General features: G+C 47.4%; 1 long non-coding RNA gene across 1 annotated transcript; it reads left to right on the forward strand.

Annotated features, from left to right (window-relative positions):
• The first annotated feature begins 4,783 nt into the window (after positions 1 to 4,783).
• LOC308458490 lies at positions 4,784 to 15,380 on the forward strand. Its single transcript, XR_013977477.1, has 2 exons — positions 4,784 to 5,124; positions 11,698 to 15,380. It is a non-coding gene; the product is annotated as an uncharacterized lncRNA (long non-coding RNA).
• Positions 15,381 to 15,891: the final 511 nt, after the last annotated feature.

Consider the following 15,891-nt stretch of genomic DNA (forward strand, 5'->3'; position numbering starts at 1 on the left):
TCCTTTCTCATAACCTAAAGCCATTTGTTTGAGTCCTACCTTCCAGAGCAGGAGAAAACAAGCTCCCTCTTCCACGTGACAGCCCTTAAGATATTTGAAGATGGCTGTCATATCTCCACTCAATCTCTTTTCCAGGCTAAACATACCCAACTCCTTCAACCGTTCCTCATAAGGCTTGGTTTCCAGACCCTTGATCATCTTGGTTGCCCTCCTCTGCATACGTTCCAGCTTGTCAATATCCTTCTTAAATTGTGGTGCCCAGAACTAGACACATTATTACAGGTGTGGTCTGACTATTACTTCCCTTGATCTGGACACTATACATCTGTTGATGCAACTTAGAATAGTGTTAGCTTGTTTTGCTGCTGTATCACACTGTTAACTCAAGTTAAGCTTGTGGTCCACCAAGACCCCTAGATCCTTTTCACACATACTGCTAGTAAGCTCCCATCCTATATTTGTGCATCTAGTTCTTCCTTCCCAAGTGCAGAACCTTACGTTTGTCCCTATTGAAATTCATTTTGTTAGATTGCACCCAATTCTCCAATCTGTTAAGGTCATTTTGAATTCTGATTCTGTCTTCTGCCACATTAGCTACCCTTCACATTTTGGTGTCATCTGCAAATTTGATGAGCATCCCCTCAATTCTTCATCCAATTCATTGATAAAGATGTTGAACAAAATGGGCCCAGGACAGAACCCTGCAGCACCCCACTTGTCATTTTTCCCCAGGATGACGAGGAACCATCAATGAGTACTCTTTGGGTTCGGTCAGTCAACCAGTTACAAATCCACCTAACAGTTACCTCATTCAACCCACAATTTACCAGCTACCTCAAGAGAATATCATGGGGTACTTTGTCAAAAGCCTTACTGAAATCAAGATACACTATGTCCACAACATTTCCCTGATCTACCAAGCTTATAATTCCATCAAAAAAACAAATCAGATATCATCAATTGTAATTGCTTATTGTAAGACAAATATCGTATGTAAATAAAAATGGCAAGTTACCATATTTGTCTACTACCTTAACAAAATCAAAACTCAACAATAGTACAATATTTTTATTAGAACCAACAGAAATATCACAAGATATTTGAGTATTTGAATATCACAAGCTTTGAGTTCTCAAGAATTCACAATATGTAGACAAATTAATCAATAGATTATGGAGAATTTGGTGGGTGTGATGGAGAAGCCCAGTCTGCAGATTGTAACTATCTTAGCTGCTGATGTGATTTCAGAGATGTTTGGCCCAGTCCTAAATATGTTTCCTCAAAGGTTAGTCATATTTATTTCAATGGGGATGATTCACAAGTTGTGTGTTAATAAGATTCTCATAAACCAGTACCAAAATATCTCAGTAGCTGGAAGTTGTGCTTGGATGAAAAATCAATTGACACCCTCCCTTTAATATTTGGAAATTAATTCAGCAGTGCTTCAGATCTGCTTGTGACACCTGTTGAAAGATTGAAGTCCCTTATAAGGCAAGAACAGAAATAAAGAAAAACCTAGTGCTCCTTATGTCCACAAATCTGAAGGTGGTGAACTCCATAGTGTAAATACGACCCAAACTGGGTCAGATTTCCTAATGGCTGGAGGACAAGTTTTTTCTCATAACTTAAGGTTGCAATCCTATGCACATTTCACTGACAAAAAGGGAAATGAACTCAGTGGTGTTTTCTGCTGAGTAGATAGGAATAGGATTAAACTGCAATAATTGCCCAATTTCTTTGAACTGCTGTGCCTATAGTGGGTAGTGTCAATATCAAAACTGGTTGGGGCCAAACATATCATTTCCTCACACCAGAGAAACACAAAACCAGGGGCAGAGCGGGGAGGGGGGTGGGCTGCCAGGGCGATTGCCCCGGGCACATTTTCCGGGAGGGGGCGCTGCTCAGCCCTGCTGAGATCCCAGCCTCACAAAGCAGCTCGGGAAGGGCAGCATGAGCAGGATGCCCTTCGCCCTTCGAGCCAGCCTCGCCCCCTTCTCACATTGCCCCCCCGGATCCGAACCTCGCCAAGCAGAGCTGGCTCGGGGAGGGCGGCGGCATCACAAGTCCTTTGCGCGCCGCCCTCCCGAGGCCACCCTGCCAAATGGCACGGAGGGGGGCTGGGCTGGGCGGGCGCTGGGCTCCTTTTGCCCTCTGTGCCCCCCCCCCCGTGCGTTCTCCCTGGGCACCGCTGCACAAAGCAACCCTCTTCACACACAGGTTGAGTTTCTTGCCGTGCTCCTAGAAAAGGGATAAATAAAATCATTGAAACACAATGATCTGGCAATACAAGGAAATTTCTGCATAATGAGATTGCTTCATTTCCCCTCTGTGCATTGCAAAAGTGGAGCCCTTTCTCAGCACGATGAGATGAAAGATGGCTATTGAGGAGAGATGGCTTCCTTTGTGGCGCAAGCGAAGCAAATGTGGCTTCGTGGGCATCATGTCAGTCTCAGGAGCCAAGTGAAGAGGCCTGTCAGGCCAGATTAGGCCCTTGGACTGGAAGTTCTCCTTGCCTACTGCACCTGAAGTTGGCGCAACTCCTATTTCTCAAATACATTGAATGTCTAGTTTTGTATTTTTTTTGAGTACAATTTTTTTTGAGTACAAACTCTGACAGCTCTTTATCACCTGCCCTTAATTCTATGCTCTGGAAAAAACACTGTCACCAGTACCTGAAGGTGAAAAGAAGTATGAAAAAAGAAATTAAGATGCTGCTGTGTATAATCATAAGACTGCTGCCTCTTCCTTTTAAAAAATAAATCATTATAAGTGGCTTTATTGTTGTAATAAAAGAGTGAGTGCTCTCTTCCATCAGAAAAAAATAAGAGCAAGTTGTATTTCCCATAGTCTGTGTATGCTGGCAAATATAATTTAATGTCTGATGTTTTGTCAGCTGACCCAGGTCCTTCAAAAAAGTGGAGATTGCTACTTTTGCTATGATGAGTGCATAGTATCCACTCGTTTTCCTGAGGTGTTCTATAGCATTGTTCAGTGAAGGAGAAAAACGCGAACCTGGTAATTGAGACTGAATGTCAAGTAGTGTCAAGACTCCTCTGTTCGTAATGCCAATAACCCTTCGTATGATTGCATTTTTATCTGTGCAGCTGCTGTGGTCTTGGACTTTGTTTATGATATTAAACACTAATGTAATTCTGGCATTATTTAAGAAGCAGGTATGAAATTAATGAATAGGGTTAATGTTGTATACCTGTTCAAGGAATTAAAAAATAAATTCTGTGTGTCTTTGGGGATGGGTCTCCAATATGGCTCCTTTGGTGGTTTTCCCTTCCTTCCCTTTTTGGAAGCCTTGTAGCTGAGTTCTCAGGCTTCTCAGAGGTATCAGGAACTGCTAAATAGGCTGAGGTGACTATCCATAAGCAGTTGGCTTGGTTTCAGCACATGGCTTTTCTACTTTGTGTCCTGAGTTGTTTTGGTCTCTATAGGTCATGTTACTTATTAAATTTGTTACTCTCCTTATTCTATCCTTCTGTTTGCCCTTTGGTAAATAAATGCACTTCTTTTAATAGGTTCATATAATCTGACTTGTGTCCTATATATCTGATACAGATACGTCTCTGTATAATATTCTTTTGCTGATAGGCAGGATACATCATATGAGGAGGTCCAGAGAACATCACACATCATTATAATCTGCTCTGCTTAGGTTGCCTTCTTCACTGGTTTCAGGATTGTGGTAAAAGATGGAGGTTGAGCATGCTTGCTTTCCTGTTACACACCTCTGTTTTCTCCTAATTGAGAGTTGACATGTATTATTATTATTATTATTATTATTATTATTATTAAAATTGGTACACCACCCTATACCCACAGATCTCAGGGTGGTTCACAACATAAAATCACAATATAAAAACACAAAATACGTAATAAAAATAACAAGAACAACCCAAAAATCCCCCCTCCCCGACCCATTTTAGAAGGGCATTGGATGTCTTTTTTTTTTTTTTTTAAAGCAATTTATTAGGTTTTACAATAAAAATAAACATAGTAAGCAATATAACATTGATCTTAACATATTTTCACATTTTCTTTGGACTTCCTCACATCTCCCGCTCCCACTTTCATCGTTATAACATTTTGTCAGCAATTTATCATCTTATTTAAGTTCTTATATCCCTTCTATATTTCATAATCTTATAATTCTCAGAAGGAGCTAAATTTCACAGTCTTACTTATTTTCTTAAAAACTTCTAAATTTAGTGGTGCTCAGTTATTTTGATCTAGCATCTTATTTAGCATTCACTCAAATTACAATACTTTTGTAAATAGTTCTTAAATTTCTTCCAGTCCTCCTCAATCCTCTCTTCTCCCAGGTCACGGATTCTGCCGGTCATTTCAGCCAGTTCCATGTAGTCTATCAGTTGTATCTGCCATTCTTCCAGTGTGGGTAGATCTTGAGTTTTCCAATGTTTTGCGAGAAGTATCCTTGCTGCTGTTGTTGCATACATAAAAAATGTCTGGTCCTTCTTTGCCACCCCTTGGCCGACAATACCCAAAAGGAAAGCCTCTGGTTTCTTAGTGAAGGTATATTTGAATACCTTTTTTTGAATACCTTACGGGGTTCCTTCTGCGCTTGGAGGGTCGCTCAAGGCGCCCACCGAGCCTCAAGACCCCAGGCTCTTGCCGCCTGGGGTTTTCCAGAATGGGTCTCCGCTTCGCCGTAGCGGACGACCCGTTGCCTGCGGAGCCTCCTCTCCCGTTCAGAAGAGGACCGCCATTGCCGTTCGCGCCGCCCCCGGAAGTCCTAGAAGGGCATTGGATGTCAATCAGCCAAAGGCCTGATTAAAAAGGAACATTTTGCCTGGTGCCTAAAGGTGTATAAGGAAGGCGCCAGGCGAACCTCCCCGGGGAAAGCATTCCACAAATGGGAAGCCACTGCAGAAAATGCCTGTTCTCATGTGGTCACCCTCTGGACCTCTTGTGGAGGAGGCAGACGAAGAAGGGTCTCAGAAGATGATCTCAGGGTTCGGCTAGGTTCATACGTAGAGAGACGGTCCTTGAGGTACTGCAGTCCTGAGTTGTTTAAGGCTTTATAGTTCAAAACCACCACTTTGAATTGAACCTGGAAGCTAATTTATAGCTAGTAGTGCAGTCGGACCAGGATCGGTGTTGTCAGGGGTTCAGGAGCAGAGGCAAGGGCAAGGGAGGAAACAGAGAGCGAGGGGGAGGAGGCAGAAGAAAAGATGAGTGATGACGACGACCCGAGATCTCCGAGTCTTTCCAGTGAATCAGAAGATTCACAGAAAGGAGCACCAGTGGCCAGGGCAAGGGGGGAGCCTAGGGGGACACCCCAGGAAGATAGAGCCAGAGGGGACTCAGAGGGGAGCAGTTGGAAATCGGGACCAGCGTCACCGCCAGAGAGCAGGGAAGAGGAAGGGTGCCAGGGATCAAGCGCTGGCAGCTCACAACAGGGGGGAGGGCACGAGTCAGGAGTGGCCACACCTCCATCGGGGAGCGAAGAAACGGTCAGACGGAAGGTGGAAGGTTGGGCGCGCGCGACAAGTTCAAATGCACAGGAAGGTGGCGCAGTAGGCAGCCCGGAAAGGGAGCCAGGTGCTAAAGCCCGCCGAAAGGAGGGAGAAGAGTCAGGGGGGTCAGCGTCAGCGTCAGAGGAATCCCGGAAGGAAGAGACCCCGGGGGGCAGAGGGACCCAGAGAAGAACAGTCAGGCGGAAAAGGTGGAGCAAGGCTAGGATATTAAGTTGGTGTACAAGGGGCGGAGACTCAGATGGAGCTTCGCCGATCTAACCATTAGACGTAGGGTTGCACGCAGCAGCTTGAGAATGGAAACTGTAACTCAATAAAGACTTTTATTTAATGATCGCTGGCTAGCGTGATCCTCTGTGAGCTAGGATCTGGAAGCAACTCTGACAGTAAGCTCCATCCCTTAAATTGTGGGCATCTACAGCCTCGCGGAGAGGAGAGAAAGCGGGTGCCTACTAGCGAGCTCACGAACGGCAGACAACATGACGGCCGAACAGCAGATAGTGGAACTCAGAGAAGCAGTGTCGCGCCTGAATGCCGAGGCTCTTGCATCCAGGAAGAGAGAGGAGGACACAGCTGCCGCCTACAGGGATCTCCAGGTCAGGTTGGAAGTGCTTACGAAGCAAGGGCAACTGACACCCAAACCGGAGGGAATTGGGTTGGGGAGACGAACAGGCGGTTTGGTCTCTCACTTCGATGGGAATTTGCAACAGTACCCCAACTTTAGAGCAGATGTAATGTGTGCACTGCAACTGCTGAACAAAGACTTTAGAGATGAGCAAGAGAAGGTGGGATTCATCATGTCCCATTTGCATGGAGATGCTAAAGCATGGCTGCGCAATTTGTGGAGAGATAAGGATCCGGCGCTCCAAAATGCGGATGCCTTTATTAAAGCGATGGATGGGTGCTTTTTATCAAGCATTGACGTGGATCTTGCTCGGCAGCAGATACATGGACTGAAGCAAGGGAGGGCCAGCGTAAGGCAGTACCATGCCCGCTTTTTCGCTTTGGTCAGTGCTCTGGAATGGGACAGAGATTCGGCTCCTGTAAGAGACCTGTTTTGGGAGGGATTGCACGGCTCGGTTAAAGATGAAATTGCGAGGGGGGAGAGACCCCGGACCACGCAGGAGATCGTTCAGAGGGCGCTGGCAGTGGGGGTGCGGCTGGAAGGACGTCCGTGGAGCAGTGGCGAAGGGCGTGGAGGGCGCGAACCAGCCAGGGGCTCCTCCTTCCTTCCCAGAGAAGCAGCGCGTGCGCAATCCACGCCTCCGCCAGGAGGAGGAGCGGAACCTATGGAGGTTGGAGGTGCAAGGGCTCAGTCAGCAGCCAGAGCCCTAGCACCGGCAGCAGTGAAAGCGAAGCCTCCTAGAGGGAACAGGAAGTGTTACATCTGCGATGATCCACAGCATATGGCGAAAGAGTGTCCCCAGAGGCTCCACAAGCACACTGCAGCCTCAGCAATGGTAACTGCAGCAACGCAGCAAGGACAACCACAGCAGGGAAACGACGGAGTCTGGTTGGAGGAAGAGGCACTGGGGCCCAGCCAGACGTGTCAGTGAAGCAGTCCCCAGAGATTTTACAGCCCATGGACCCCCTCCCGCCCAAACCGGTAGTGAGGCTCACCGCGTCGCTCCAGCTGCCCAATGGAATCACCATGGACGTGCCAATCACCATTGACTCCGGAAGCAATGCGGACTTTATAGGGCAGGACTTTGTCGACCGGCACGCTATACAGTTGCTGCCTGCCACGCTGCCCCTGCAGGTTGTCACGGTGGATGGCAGGGAGCTGTTAGGGGGGCAAGTGGTGAAGCAGACGCCACCAATGGTGATGCGACTTGGGAATCACAGGGAAATCATCAGCTTCAATGTCACTCAACTATCGGACACGCCCATTGTATTGGGCATGAGTTGGCTGGACAAGCACAGCCCGACGCTGGCTTGGTACCAGAGGCAGCTGACCTTCGGCTCTTCCTTTTGCGCTGAACACTGCATCGTGCCCAGGCAGGAAGGAGGGGAAGAGGAGTCACAGCTGCAGCTAGGCACGCTGCAAGCGGTTCCCCACAAGTACGCGGAATTTTTGGAGGTTTTCTGCGAGAAGGAGGCAGACAGGCTACCCCCCCACAGACCATATGACTGCAAAATTGACCTGCTGCCGGGGGCGGCGCTGCCCAAAGGGAAGCTGTATTCCATGTCTGAGGACGAACTGCAGGAACTCAAAGAGTTCATAGATCATAATTTGGAGCGCGGTTTCATCCGAGAGTCCAAGGCAGCGGGGGGCAGTCCGGTATTCTTTGTTAAGAAGCGGGACACGCCCCAAAAAAGACTTGTAGTGGACTTTCGCATCTTGAACAGTGTGACCAAGCCATCGGACTTCCCCATGCCCCGAATCGACGACCTCCTCGCAAAGGTACGGAAGGGCAGAGTGTTCACCAAGTTGGACCTGCGAGGGGCATACAACCTCATTCGCATGCGGGAAGGAGATGAGTGGAAGACAGCCATGTTCACGCCCCTGGGCACCTACGAATATAGAGTTATGCCTTTTGGATTGCAAAATGGCTCCCACGTTTTTCAAGCTTTCATGCATCACGTGTTGGCGGGGCTCCTCTACAAGACGTGCGTCTGTTTCTTGGATGACATCCTGATCTTTTCGGAATCGCAGCAGGAGCATGACAGACACGTCAAGGAAGTGCTGAGCAGGCTACAGCAACATAGGCTTTACGCCAAGCTGGAGAAGTGCCAATTCGACGTGACGGAGGTGGATTTCCTGGGCTACAAGTTGTCTGATAAAGGGCTCGCCATGGACAGCGCCAAGGTCCGAGCAGTGTTGGATTGGAAAAGCCCACGCAACCGGAAGGAGGTCCAACGGTTTGTCGGCTTCGCGAACTTCTATCGCAAGTTTATCAAAGGCTTTGTGATGCAGACAGCGGCCATCACGGACACGCTCAGCTCCAAGAAAAAGAAGTTCATCTGGACAGAGCAGGCGGAGCAGTCCTTTCAGGCACTCAAGCGTCTCTTCGCATCGGAAGAGCAGCTGCTTCATGTCAACCCCAGCAGGCCGATGAGGGTGGAGACAGACGCTTCGGACAGAGCCGTGGGAGCAGTCCTGCTGCAGAAAGACCCGCAGGGGGTTTGGAGGCCGGGAGCGTTTTATTCAAGGAAGCTCAGCAAGTCCGAACAGAACTACACCATCTGGGACAGGGAGTTGCTGGCCATTCATGCAGCGTTCAAAGCGTGGAGGCACTTCCTGATCGGCGCCAAGCACACGGTGCAGGTCTGCACGGACCACAAGAATCTAGAGCACTGGCGCACGGCACAGTTCCTGAACCAGAGGCAGATACGTTGGGCTGAGTTCTTTGCGAATTTCGACTTCCGAATAGAATATGTCCCGGGGGACACCAACATCATGGCGGATGCTCTCTCCCGTAAGCCACAGTATCTGGAGGAGGCAACGCCAGCGGCCGCCATGCACATCTTCGCACCGACAGTGTGGGCGTGCGCGGCGGCAACAGTTGACCTGGATGCGGTGCGACGAGCGTTGCAGGATGACTCCTTCGCGCAAGCAAAGATGGCAGAGGTGCACAGGGGCACGGCAGCGACCGACGAGTTCCAGCTGCGAGATGGTTTGCTCATCCGTAAAGGGGCCATCTACGTGCCGGGAGACGAACTTCGCGCCAAGGTACTGCAGCAGCTGCACGACGCGCCCACTGCCGGGCACTTTGGCAAGGAGAAGACGGTGGAATTAGTAGCCAGAGACTTCTGGTGGCCCGGAATGAGAGGGGAAGTCGCGGACTACGTGGCGAGGTGTGACACCTGCCAGAGGGCCAAACCAGTGCACAGACCGCCGGCCGGACTGCTGGAACCGCTGCAAACTCCGTTCGAACCATGGGAGAGAGTGGCCCTGGACTTTGTCACGGATCTGCCCAGCTCGAGGGGCAAGACGGCTGTGCTGGTGGTGGTGGACTTGTTCTCCAAGATGGCACATTTCATTCCGTGTGCGAAGGTGGCCACGGCGGAACACACCGCCAAACTGTTCATAGACCACGTGTTCAAGGTTCACGGTCTGCCGCGGTCTATTCTGTCCGACCGAGGGCGACAGTTCATCTCGAACTTCTGGCAGAGGCTGATGGGCTTCCTGAACGTCAAGATCAACCTGGCATCGGCTAGACACCCGCAGACCAACGGGCAAGCGGAGCGGGTCAATGCCATCATGCAGCAGTACCTGAGATGTTATGCGAATCAACAGCCTGCGACGTGGGTGGATTACCTGCCTCTCGCCGAGTTCGCCTACAACAACACGAAGCACGTGTCCACGGGGGTCACGCCGTTCTTCGCCAACAACGGGAGGCACCCCAGAACCTTCCCGGGACTGGAAAGAATGGGGGAGGGGGAGCCGCAGACAGCAGATGCGTTCGCGTCGGAGTTGCAGGAGGTCCACGATCAGCTGCGGCGGCACCTGGAGCTGGCTAAACACGCATACAAGGTACAAGCGGACAAACACAGAAGGGTTGGCGAAGAGATCCATGTGGGAGACTGGGTCTGGTTAGCAGCCCACGCAGTGCCGGCCAGGTCGTTGGCGAAGAAGAAACTAGGGCATAAACAACTGGGGCCCTACCAAGTCGAAGAACAGGTCAACCCGGTGGCTTTCAGGCTGGCTCTTCCGGAGGGTTCCAGAATGCATCCGGTGTTCCACAGATCGGTGCTCACTCCCTACAAGGCACCTCACAGGTTTCAGGAACCAGGAACGGCACCGGGTCCGCTCCGAGAGAGAACCGGGCAAGGGGGAGTGGCACAGGAGGAGCGCATCAACGAAGTCACGGAGATTTTGGACTCCAGATGGGGGGAAGAGGGGGTAGAATACCTTCTCGCCAAGGAGGGCACCCCGGCCAGTGCCAACAGCTGGGTGCCGGGCTACGCTTTAGACGAACCTCTGCTCAAAGAAGAGTTTCATGCCCTCTTCCCACATAGGCCAATGCCAGCAGACTTTTTCGACGACTGGCTTTTCACGCCCACGCTTTCAGCCAGCACGTTCCGGGGGTTCGACTCGGACGAGGAACCGACACGAGACGCCCGTTCCCCGGAGGGGTCACCCTCGGGATCTGCTTCAGAACCCTCGTATTGGTGGGATGATCGACCAGAGGAGCAGTTCCGCAGAAGGTGGCAGGAGGGTCCAGGACGAGCAACGTCTCCAGAAGGCAACGAGGGAGAGACGGACATGGACGTTTTCGGGGACGGCCCGGGTTTCGAGCACGGCGGCACAGAGATGGAAGCGGAGGTGACCGTCGTCAACGAGAGCAGGGAGGAAGAACCGGAAGACTTCGGATGGCGGCCCGCCACGGGAAGCGAACTGTATCCGACATTCGTCCCCCTGACACAGCAGCACCCAGATCCCGCACCGGAAGGAGGGGAGGGGGGAAGAGGGGGCTTCGAGGGGGGGATGGATGTCAGGGGTTCAGGAGCAGAGGCAAGGGCAAGGGAGGAAACAGAGAGCGAGGGGGAGGAGGCAGAAGAAAAGATGAGTGATGACGACGACCCGAGATCTCCGAGTCTTTCCAGTGAATCAGAAGATTCACAGAAAGGAGCACCAGTGGCCAGGGCAAGGGGGGAGCCTAGGGGGACACCCCAGGAAGATAGAGCCAGAGGGGACTCAGAGGGGAGCAGTTGGAAATCGGGACCAGCGTCACCGCCAGAGAGCAGGGAAGAGGAAGGGCGCCAGGGATCAAGCGCTGGCAGCTCACAACAGGGGGGAGGGCACGAGTCAGGAGTGGCCACACCTCCATCGGGGAGCGAAGAAACGGTCAGACGGAAGGTGGAAGGTTGGGCGCGCGCGACAAGTTCAAATGCACAGGAAGGTGGCGCAGTAGGCAGCCCGGAAAGGGAGCCAGGTCCTAAAGCCCGCCGAAAGGAGGGAGAAGAGTCAGGGGGGTCAGCGTCAGAGGAATCCCGGAAGGAAGAGACCCCGGGGGGCAGAGGGACCCAGAGAAGAACAGTCAGGCGGAAAAGGTGGAGCAAGGCTAGGATATTAAGTTGGTGTACAAGGGGCGGAGACTCAGATGGAGCTTCGCCGATCTAACCATTAGACGTAGGGTTGCACGCAGCAGCTTGAGAATGGAAACTGTAACTCAATAAAGACTTTTATTTAATGATCGCTGGCTAGCGTGATCCTCTGTGAGCTAGGATCTGGAAGCAACTCTGACAGGTGTGATATGCTCAAAACCTCTTGTGCCAGTGAGCAACCTGACCGCTGAATTCTGCACTAGCTGAATTTTCCGAACTGTCTTCAGAAGCAGCCCTATATACATGTTCCAGCAGGAGTGCCAGGTTGGCCCCACGACAGTGGGTGCCTGGGGCCATGGGGGCCATGCAGCGTGCATGGCCCTGGCACTAAAATTTGTGGGTGCCTGGCCCCTTCATGGGGAATTTTGTGGGTGCTCAGACACTCAGGGCCCCATGGAGTTGGCATCTATGCGTTGCAGTAAACATGTAGTCAAACATTGTTATCAGGAGTGTTAGGGGTTTAGGTACAAACAATAGGAAATAGGTTCACATTGAACTGAAGAAACTGTAGGCTAATAGAGCCTTCTTACAGGGAACTCACCTACCTCTCTCAGATAAAGATAGGCTTTGCACAGAATGGGTGTGAGATGTTTGTGCCAGTGGAACTTTAAAAAGTAATAATAATCAAAACCAAAGGGTGTGATCAAAAGTTTCCAGCTTACAGTTTTAGCAGTCAGCATACTAAGTGCAGCATTAACTATGATAAATACATATGGTCCTAATATAGATTCCCCAGCAATCATTCACGATTGTTTTCATCATCTAATCAAGTGGAGGGCAACTCTTGGTCCTCTGCATGTTGCTGAACTGCAACGCCCATCAGTCCCAGCCATCATGGCCAATTGCTGGGCATGATGGGAGTTGTAGTTCAACAACATTTGGTTCCCCACCCCTGATCTGATCTCTTTCACCTATGAACACTTAATTCTGAGTGACGACTTCAGTGACACTCTTGTTCCAGTCATGTTCCTGCTGTGCTTGACCTCTAACAAGAACATATTCCCAACCCTACAAGAAATACAAGAGATACCTCTCTTTCTGTATACATACACTCCAATACTGAGAAAAACGTGACTATATTTAATATTATGCTTTATATTTTTATTATTTATGCACACTGCTCATTTTGTTTTCTGACTTCGCAGAAAAGATTTTATAACATTATGTCTTTGTTGTGTGATTGTGGGAAGGAGAATGATGTACCTCTAATGTTTAGCAAACTGAGAAACTTTTGATTGCTTTATATTCAGCACTGCAGTAGTCTTCCGAGTTCTGAAAGTTTGGTATTTAGTGAAATCTGTTCTGAAATGTGTGGAGGGAGAGCTACTCTGGAGCTGCACCCCCCCCCCATTATTGCTATTACACAAAATATAACCATGAGAAATTTAGTCTTCATTTCTTCTATGGATGATAGCTGGAATTTAGCTGTTTCTTGCTAACTGGCTATCTTTTCCTATCTCCTCTATAGATAAGAAGTGTGTGTGTGTGTGTGTGTGTGTGTGTGTGTAAAATATCATAATAGTTAAATGCACACTTACTTTGGAACCATGAAGATAATTTTAAATGTTTAACAATAACACTGGAGATGCACAGGAAAGGAACAATGAACACTGACATCAGTTCAATTATCTAGATAGCGATTAAAGTAGGATCTCAAATTCTTACTAAAGAACAAGTAAAAGATTATGTCAAAATTGAAGAAGACTTCAGCAGCTAAAAGCTATTCAAACCCAATTGAGCATGAGTGGGGCTGCTGAATAATGCAGACAAGATAATGAACTGGAGATAAATGGTCTCAGGAGGATATGGCCTTGCTACCAGGAGAGTGTGTTGCTAAGCCAGATTTATTATCTTAACATCTTATGGCAATGACCTTCAATTTATCGAAAATACCTAAGCTAGTTATAAACTATGTGTAACTATACAACAATACGTTTCCCTTATAGGAGCCCCTTGGCAACATAATGGAGTGGAAAGAGTTCTGTATATCACAGCAATGTATTTGAAAGCAGATTTTGATTTTTGGACTTTAGTCTTAAAGTCTTCTCAAAGAAGAGCTTAAGGACTGCTTTAAACAAAGCCAGGGTTGTTTTTTAAGCAACTGCGTTTTATTGTGAAATTTAAAATTTGTGAATCTATTTCTTAAGAGACTCCACCATAGCAGGCCTGGGCACTGCAAACCCCCTTTCTCACTCTCTGCAACCCACCTTCTGCCGGCGCAAGAACTCTCTCTCTCAACTCTCCCAGCCCCACTCCACCCTCTGCCCATATCCCGCAATAACTTACTCTTGGTTCTCCTCCTCATGGAACCGCCCTCTGCCCACACAATCTCCTGCTCAGGCCCTCACTCTCCTCCTCCCACCAGACCCACCCCCTGCCCACACAGTTTGGAGGAGGAGGAAGACCTGGAATATGTGATAAAAGGCATCCCATTTGAAGTCCAAACAGGACAGAGGACACTTTTATCCAAAAAAAAAGAGGACAATCACCCTTTTCTAGGGATGGGTGGCAACCCTACCATGCATGCAAGGGAAGCGTTTAGGCAGGGTCCATATGGCACATACATTTTTATCCCTTGATTACTGCAACAGTAAGTGGTGGAATCAAACATGGTGGACAGAGCATTCACGCTACCTAGCGTTTGCTTTAACACAATACTTTTTAAGAGAGGAAGTTCAATTATTCAGCTGAGAAACATCAAATGAAATACCTTCTTGGATACTTTCACCCTGAAGTGAAGTATTCAGATTTAAAAAATGTTATTTCTCTGTACATGAATTAGTGATTAAAGCACAAAGCATCATTTTATGCAATACTTAGTACATGTTCATAAATAGTCATGCATACAAACATATCAGAACAGTAATTAGTAATTTTCAAGTCCTGATAAACTGCAGGAAGCAAATACTTGGTCTCCTTGCACTTTCAAAGAGGAACAGTGCGTGCTTTTTCCAAGGGCTACTAGCAAATAAATGAACATGACTTAGTTGCTATGATGAATTAATATGCACACTGACACCTTATAACCACAATATTGCTTAGGGGAATTATCTGTGAGAATATATATATGCAATTATATGTTTTAATGATTTATTTAATTTTCTGAATAATATACTACTTAAATGAAAATTGATAAAAATAGAGAATGCAAATATAAAGTTATATCAACTTTGTCTTGAACCTATTAGTGTAAGGCCAATTTTAATAAGAAAATTAATGTATTAAGCAGTTCATTATGGATGAGCATTATTTCTCGTTGTTAAGAATTTATTGTTGCAGACCTGTCATAGTCTCTCTAATTATGATTAATACCTTATCTTGAATTCCATCTCCATTCACATATCAGGAAAAAATGCAAACCTCTATTTTCCAGTCAGGGTTCACAAAAACAGGGTGATTTACTAATGTGCTCATATTTTATTCATTTAGATATTCATATTTAACAGATTTTTTAAAAATGTAACATTGATATTTGAAATCTTAAATGTATTTTATTCATGGCATGTCACATAAGCCTCTTTAGTCCAATGAACGCAGGGTTGTGTATTCAATATAAATGAAGCATTTCTACAATTTAATTATGACTTCCCAAGTATAGTAACCATTGCTTTATAATATTTTGTTAATGACAATCCTGTTCTCACTATGCCAGTGGCAAAACCAAACAAACCAATAATCAAACTGCCTGCTCTTTCTCGCTTTCCTATAGCTTTACCCAGACATTCTCCAGACACAATTATAATCATAAGCATAAACATTAGTTGTGCATTATTTCAGAAATGTTATTGTAATCAAATACCAGCAATAAATGCATATGCCAGATGAGCACCTTGTGAATTGTGGGGACTTGAGTTGTTGTAATGAATCTGAAGTTTGATTCTCTCCAAAATCACCTCTGGAAACTCTCCATTGACTTATAATTTACTAAAAAAGAAAGAAAGAAAGAAAGAAAGAAAGAAAGAAAGAAAGAAAGAACATTCTGCACTCCCCCTGCAAAAGTATATTCTTCCCTCCCCCTGCAATATTCAGGGGGCAGATTACAAGTTAAAAATAATTACCAAAATATGATAAAGATTCCAAAACAATAAAATGAAGACAATAACAGCAAATAAAATGAAACTCAGTGCCAATCAAATTCTTCAACCCAGCAGGTCAAATGCCTACTGAAGAACAATTATCTGAAGTTTAGAAAGACATCAGTTTTACTATTATTTTTTCATGTTCTGTAATCCCATGTATGCACTTTCCAAAAGAATCTAAAACACTGAGAGACTATATCATGCCATCATTTCAAAAGCAAGTTTGCATAAAGTTTTGTTTCATCATTTAAACTATA

The sequence above is a fragment of the Podarcis pityusensis genome (assembly GCF_964106645.2).
Source record: "Podarcis pityusensis genome assembly, chromosome: 11".
Lineage (NCBI taxonomy): Eukaryota > Metazoa > Chordata > Lepidosauria > Squamata > Lacertidae > Podarcis > Podarcis pityusensis.